The sequence below is a fragment of the Coregonus lavaretus genome, assembly GCF_964263955.1.
Source record: "Coregonus lavaretus genome assembly, chromosome: 16".
In the NCBI taxonomy this organism is placed as follows: Eukaryota; Metazoa; Chordata; class Actinopteri; order Salmoniformes; family Salmonidae; genus Coregonus; species Coregonus lavaretus.
In genome coordinates this window covers 43874726-43882536 of record NC_140003.1, presented here as the reverse complement: position 1 = coordinate 43882536, position 7811 = coordinate 43874726, and the positions used below count along the sequence as shown (strand labels likewise).

Sequence of the window (7811 nt, the reverse complement as noted above, 5' to 3'; positions counted from 1 at the left end):
CTCTATAGTTATCACCTCTGGGGAGCAGGTTGGCTCCATAGTTATCACCTCTGAGGGAGCAGGTTGGCTCTATAGTTATCACCTCTGGGGAGCAGGTTGGCTCTATAGTTATCACCTCTGAGGGAGTAGGTTGGCTCTATAGTTATCACCTCTGGGGAGCAGGTTGGCTCTATAGTTATCACCTCTGAGGAGCAGGTTGGCTCTATAGTTATCACCTCTGAGGGAGTAGGTTGGCTCTATAGTTATCACCTCTGGGGAGCAGGTTGGCTCTATAGTTATCACCTCTGAGGGAGTAGGTTGGCTCTATAGTTATCACCTCTGGGGAGCAGGTTGGCTCTATAGTTATCACCTCTGAGGAGCAGGTTGGCTCTATAGTTATCACCTCTGGGGAGCAGGTTGGCTCTATAGTTATCACCTCTGGGGAGCAGGTTGGCTCCATAGTTATCACCTCTGAGGGAGCAGGTTGGCTCTATAGTTATCACCTCTGGGGAGCAGGTTGGCTCTATAGTTATCACCTCTGAGGGAGTAGGTTGGCTCTATAGTTATCACCTCTGGGGAGCAGGTTGGCTCTATAGTTATCACCTCTGAGGAGCAGGTTGGCTCTATAGTTATCACCTCTGAGGAGCAGGTTGGCTCTATAGTTATCACCTCTGAGGAGCAGGTTGGCTCTATAGTTATCACCTCTGAGGGAGCAGGTTGGACATAGGGACTGGCTAGACATTTCATCACATGAACTTCCAATATAAGGTTGTGGAGACTGACACATTCTTCTGAACTATAATAAGCCATGTCTGATTTGAAGGCCAAATTAAAAACCAACCTCTGACAGGGTCAGGGTAGCCCCAATGTCACTACAATGTAATGATCCGGGGCCAGCTAGGGTAGCTTGAACCAGCTTCTTACAAAGCAAGATTATTACCTCCTGTGCCATAAAGTTGCAGACCTCTTGGCCGAAGCTGTGGGAAACTTTAGCCTACCGGTGATGACTTAGCTGAACTTCTTGTCGATCCATTCCATGAACACCCGTAACAGTACCATCCAAGTTTATCTCATTAGTGCAGACAATTAACAACTGACATTCCAAACCTGTGCCAAAACAGCTGTGAAAAGTAATGCTAAAAGTAGTGTAGCCTAATAGCATATAGCCTGGCTATTGTACATGTGTTAACCTCATTATTCAACTTGATGAACCACGTGGACTGTAAACCAAACCATCAAAGAACACCACCATGTTGTGAAGACCTGATATACATTCCACTGCAATTCGGTTTTGCTGCCAAAGCACGGTTTTGTCCACCACCTTCATTTCTCTTTGCTCTCGGTCAGTGGCACGTCATTCACACTGAATGTTTCCAAACTGGACCTGTGGTTATTTCCACCAACATTATCAACACCGGTGGCCAATATACAGACGGCATCATGGGCGAGACTTCGGAAAAAGTCCCAGTTGCAGAGGATTTTGAACAATGCTGTAAGTAGCCTACATTTAATAATTCCTCGGCGCTGTAGTCTAATAAATTATTTGGAGTTTGCAAAGTCGGAATTGCAAAGGAAATATGGTTTGCTCGTGGGGCTTTGCTTTGATGTTGAGTGTGTGCATTGATGCTCACTTAGCATTCTGACCTTTGTAAAGGCATACAGTTCGTCGGCTGCGAAGTCCGCCGCTGCTGTTGGTCGTCTCTTGAGGTTTTGGGTTGCGGCTCTCGTCGCCCGGGGGCAGTGCCTTGCAAAAGTATTCATCCACCTTGGTGTTTTTCCTATTTTGTTGCATTACAACCTGTAATTTAAATGGATTTCTATTTGGGTTTCATGTAATGGAGATACACAAAATAGTCCAAATTGGTGAAGTGAAAAAAAAAACAAAACATGTTTAAAAAATAAAAATAAAAAAATAACGGAAAATTGGTGCGTGCATATGTATTCACCCCTTTTGCTATGAAGCCCCTAAATAAGATCTGGTGCAACCAATTACCTTCAGAAGTCACATAATTAGTTAAATAGTCCACCTGTGTGCAATCTAAGTGTCACATGACCTGTCATGTGAGCTCAGTATATATACACCTGTTCTGAAAGGCCCCAGAGTCTGCAACACCACTAAGCAAGGGGCACCACCAAGCAAACGGCACCATGAAGACCAAGGAGCTCTCCAAACAGGTCAGGGACAAAGTTGTGTAGAAGTACAGATCAGGGTTGGATTATAAAAAAATAACAGAAACTTTGAACATTCCACAGAGCACCATTAAATCCATTATAAAAAAATGGAAAGAATATGGCACCACAACAAACCTGCCAAAAGAGGGCCGCCCACCAAAACTCACAGACCAGGCAAGGAGGGCATTAATCAGAGAGGCAACAAAGAGACCAAAGATAACCCTGAAGGAGCTGCAAAGCTCCACAGCAGAGATTGGAGTATCTGTCCATAGGACCACTTTAAGCCGTACACTCCACAGAGCTGGGCTTTACGGAAGAGTGGCCAGAAAAAAGCCATTGCTTGAAGAATAAAATAAGCAAACACATTTGGTGTTCACCAAAAGGCATGTGGGAGACTCCCCAAACATATGGAAGAAGGTACTCTGGTCAGATGAGACTAAAATTGAGCTTTATGGCCATCAAGGAAAACGCTATGTCTGGCGTAAACCCAACACCTCTCATCACCCTGAGAACACCATCCCCACAGTGAAGCATGGTAGTGGCAGCATCATGCTGTGGGGATGTTTTTCATCGGCAGGGACTGGGAAACTGGTCAGAATTTAAGGGATGATGGATGGCGTTAAATACAGGGAAATTCTTGAGGGAAACCTGTTTCAGTCTTCCAGAGATTTGAGACTGGGACGGAGGTTCACCTTCCAGCAGGACAATGACCCTAAGCATACTGCTAAAGCAACACTTGAGTGGTTTAAGGGGAAACATTTAAATGTCTTGGAATGGCTTAGTCAAAGCCCAGGCCTCAATCCAATTGAGAATCTGTGGTATGACTTAAAGATTGTTGTACACCAGCAGAACCCATCCAACTTGAAGGAGCTGGAGCAGTTTTGCCTTGAAGAATGGGCAAAAATCCCAGTGGCTAGATGTGCCAAGCTTATAGAGACATACCCCAAGAGCCTTGCAGCTGTAATTGCTGCAAAAGGTGGCGCTACAAAGTATTGAATTTGGGGGGGTGAATAGTTATGCATGCTCAAGTTTCCTGTTTTTCTTGTCTTATTTGTTGTTTGTTTCACAAAAAAAATAGTATTTTGCATCTTCAAAGTGGTAGGCATGTTGTGTAAATCAAATGGTACAAAAATAAATTTTCATTCCAGGTTGTAAGGCAATAAAATAAGAAAAATGCCAAGGGGGTGAATACTTTCGCAAGCCACTGTAGATGCTTTGCGGATCCATTGGAGCTTTCTACCTTTGGAAAGTCAGTGACAAAAATGTAAGACTTAATTTATCCTGCATATACCTCAATATGGGTCATTTTATGATGTAATTGACAGTTTAAAATGCAGATGAGACAGGTAAATCTACCTCGACGTCAGGTGGGAGAATTTCGATGGTCTACCTGTAACCCTGGGACCGAGTGGTATGCTGCAGTCGCTGCACCTTTTTCAGTGTCAAACACAGTAGGCCTACAGAAAATGGAAAAATATGATATCTTAGTTAACAAATCTCTGCATAATGTCTACCATTCATCATAAAACATCTAATATAGCCTGGCAGTGGATGGTGTGGTGGGCATTGGAAATTACATTTGGATTTTGCTGGTCGAAAATCTTTTTTAAACATCTGTTAAATAATTTCTATACCAACATATTCAATTTCACATTAGAATCAAATAGCTTTGATGTGAATATTTTGGGCATGTAACTCAGGCCTGGGTGGTGGAGACTGTCTCATTAGAGATACTTGAATATTTATTTATGTTATAATGGGATCACCTGTAGGGCATCTCAGGGTAGATCCATGTCCTCCCTCTGAGACATTCTATTCAAATCAGCTGTGTGCTTGGACTACACATCACACGGTCTTTTAAGTGCTGCACAGTAGAACACAAGGAGGGAGGCAGTTTGAAGTATTGTGTCATGGAAGGACCTTGCAGTGAAGATTATTGTTAGAAAGCCTCCTGCCATATCTCCAGCTATTGTAATTGTACATTTTGGGTTCTACAAATAAGGTTTTTGACCACGTGTAGTTCATAGCTGGCAAGTTAGATATGTTATTTTGATTGTTTACTGTATGTATTACGCATAACCTTGAATATCTCTGTAACTTTCAATTTTTACATCTCATTAGGTGTACAATGTACATTACAGTATGAGCATCAATGGAATGGTGGAAGAGGGTTTCCATGGAAATCGATTCCGATAATAATCTGGAAAGGTTCCGAACTGGGAGTGGAAATGACGAGGCGTTGAAGGTTCAAGACTTTCATATGGTGAGTTGTTCTCAATTTCTTTTTGGAGTAGTTCAACGGAGAGTTGGCGTGTGTTTAGGAAAGTAGCAAAGTTGTGAGTGTAAATATCCCATCTCCGTGACTCCTGATTCAGGGAATTACTGGAATCCGGTTGTGTGTTATATTAAATCTCAAATCAAAGACAACATTCCAGAGGTGGAGACGCTCAACAAGGAGTCATTGATGTTTGACCTGGTACCGTGAGCTTTACTAAACATAACTAAAACATAATGTTATAACTGAACATATTGCTAACTTTATGCAAAAGTATAGAGCCCCCCCCCCCCCCCCCCCCTTCTGTTCTAGATATTAATTTTCATTTATAATACTCAAGGATATTTCAATAATCCATTAGTCAATTGGGCTTTACAGAAACTAATTAATTTGTTTACATTCATTTTTAAATTGAATTATATTGTTATGAAATGAACCATAATGGTGATTGATAAGCCTGAGGACATACTGAACTAATAATGGCCTGATGAGGTGTATTTCGCCCCCTGTCAGGAAGATGAAATAATGCCAGTGAAGTTTGACAAGAAGTCTCTGATCTGGGTAGCAGCTGACCAGCCCCTGAAGAAAAGCAGCTTCCTCAGCACGAAGATCCTGGACCTCTGTGGAGACCTGCCCATCTTCTGGCTCCACCCCACATATCCTAAAGGTTCCTCTCTATTGGCTCCTGCTATTCACAAGGCTTCGTGATAGAATAAGGAACAGCACAGAGTTAGGAGATGTACTGTAGAACAGGAGTTCGCTGTTCTAGAATGAGATAGAGATGTAGTTGTTATATAACGAGATTATAGATTGTGATAGAGATATTCAGGTAACTGAGATTATAGATTGTGATAGAGATATTCAGGTAACTGAGATTATAGATTGTGATAGAGATATTCAGGTAACTGAGATTATAGATTGTGATAGAGATATTCAGGTAACTGAGATTATAGATTGTGATAGAGATATTCAGGTAACTGAGATTATAGATTGTGATAGAGATATTCAGGTAACTGAGATTGTAGATTGTGATAGAGATATTCAGGTAACTGCCAAAATAATGCATACACTTGAGTAAATGAAGGATACAAAGTATATTGAAAGCAGGTGCGTCAACACAGGTGTGTTTCCTAATTTAATTAAGCAATTAACATCCCATCATGCTTGGGTCATGTATAAAGATGCTGGGTAGGCCATACTTTTGGCCATTATTTTGGCTACCATTGCTATGCCCCCATAGGATGACAACGCCCCCATCCACAGGGCACGAGTGTTTACTGAACGGTTTGATGAGCATGAAAACGATGTAAGCCATATGCCATGGCCGTCTCAGTCTCCAGACCCTATTCAACACATGGGAGATTCTGGAGTGCGCCTGAAACAGCGTTTTCCACCACCATCAACAAAATGGTTAGAAACATTGGACTATGATTCAGCTCATTAGAACTGTGGGCTATGATTCAGCTTGTTAGAACTGTGGGCTATGATTCAGCTCATTAGAACCGTGGGCTATGATTAAACTCATTAGAACCGTGGGCTATGATTCAGCTCGTTAGAACCGTGGGCTATGATTCAGCTTGTTAGAACCGTGGGCTATGATTCAGCTCATTAGAACCGTGGGCTATGATTCAGCTTGTTAGAACCGTGGGCTATGATTCAGCTCATTAGAACCGTGGGCTATGATTAAACTCATTAGAACCGTGGGCTATGATTCAGCTCATTAGAACTGTGGGCTATGATTCAGCTCGTTAGAACCGTGGGCTATGATTCAGCTCATTAGAACCGTGGGCTATGATTCAGCTCATTAGAACCGTGGGCTATGATTCAGCTCATTAGAACCATGGGCTATGATTCAGCTCATTAGAACTGTGGGCTATGATTCAGCTCGTTAGAAACTGTGGGCTATTCCTAAAAGAGTATTGTTGGAAAACTGAAAATAAACGATGTACTGCATATCAAGTTCACGTGAAAACATTGAGCAGAAACATAAATAATTTACCTATCACTCCACAGCGCAATCAGGAGGGAGAGGAGGGTGCCATGACCTTTGACCCCATGACCACCAGGGGATTTGCTGCTCAGAGTGCCGACGCAGCTACACCCACTGCCAGAGGATATGCGAAACCCTTGGGCGACCACTGGCCTTGGCCCTACAACTACAGAGGCTGCCAGGTAGCTTGCCGAGTGATTCTGCCTTGCCGCTGGTGGGTGGGGCGCATATTAGGTGTTGTGTAAGTAGGACACACACATTTTCTCAAGCCAAATACACCAAAGGTCTTAAAAGGTCATGTTCTGTAAGCAATAATGTAATTTATATGCAGATATTTATTTTGTAACTTTGTATTTGGTTGTAAATACCTGATAGCAGCAGGCGAGCTATGTTGTTAATGATGAAACAGGGACTACAGCTCATTATTTAAATCAAATCAAATCAAATTGTATTCGTCACATACACGTGTTTAGCAGATGTTAATGCGGGTGTAGCGAAATGCTTGTGCTTCTACCTTCGCCAGTGCAGTAATATCTAACAATTTCACAACATATACCCAAAACACACAAATCTAAGTAAGGAATGAATTAAGAATATACAGTGAGGGGAAAAAAGTATTTGATCCCCTGCTGATTTTGTACGTTTGCCCACTGACAAAGACATGATCAGTCTATAATTTTAATGGTAGGTTTATTTGAACAGTGAGAGACAGAATAACAACAAAAAAATCCAGAAAAACGCATGTAAAAAAATGTTATAAATTGATTTGCATTTTAATGAGAGAAATAAGTATTTGACCCCTCTGCAAAATATGACTTACTACTTGGTGGCAAAACCCTTGTTGGCAATCACAGAGGTCAGACGGTTCTTGTAGTTGGCCACCAGGTTTGCACACATCTCAGGAGGGATTTTGTTCCACTCCTCTTTGCAGATCTTCTCCAAGTCATTAAGGTTTCGAGGCTGACGTTTGGCAACTCGAACCTTCAGCTCCCTCCACAGATTTTCTATGGGATTAAGGTCTGGAGACTGGCTAGGCCACTCCAGGACCTTAATGTGCTTCTTCTTGAGCCACTTCTTTGTTGCCTTGGCTGTGTGTTTTGGGTCATTGTCATGCTGGAATACCCATCCACAACCCATTTTCAATGCCCTGGCTGAGGGAAGGAGGTTCTCACCCAAGATTTGACGGTACATTGCCCCGTCCATCGTCCCAGAAAAACACACCCAAAGCATAATGTTTTCTACCTCCATGTTTGACGGTGGGGATGGTGTTCTTGGGGTCATAGGCAGCATTCCTCCTCCTCCAAACACGGAGAGTTGAGTTGATGCCAAAGAGCTCGATTTTGGTCTCATCTGACCACAACACTTTCACCCAGTTCTCCTCTGAATCATTCAGAT

At 42.5% G+C, this 7811-nt stretch overlaps 1 pseudogene across 1 annotated transcript; it reads left to right on the top strand.

The window, feature by feature from the left end:
* The first annotated feature begins 1419 nt into the window (after window positions 1–1419).
* LOC311143861 (leukocyte cell-derived chemotaxin 1-like) lies at window positions 1420–6661 on the top strand (annotated as a pseudogene). The gene is made up of 7 exons: window positions 1420–1471; window positions 1634–1686; window positions 3362–3415; window positions 4273–4414; window positions 4527–4627; window positions 4940–5107; window positions 6440–6661. The product of its transcript is annotated as a leukocyte cell-derived chemotaxin 1-like (transcript).
* Window positions 6662–7811: the final 1150 nt, after the last annotated feature.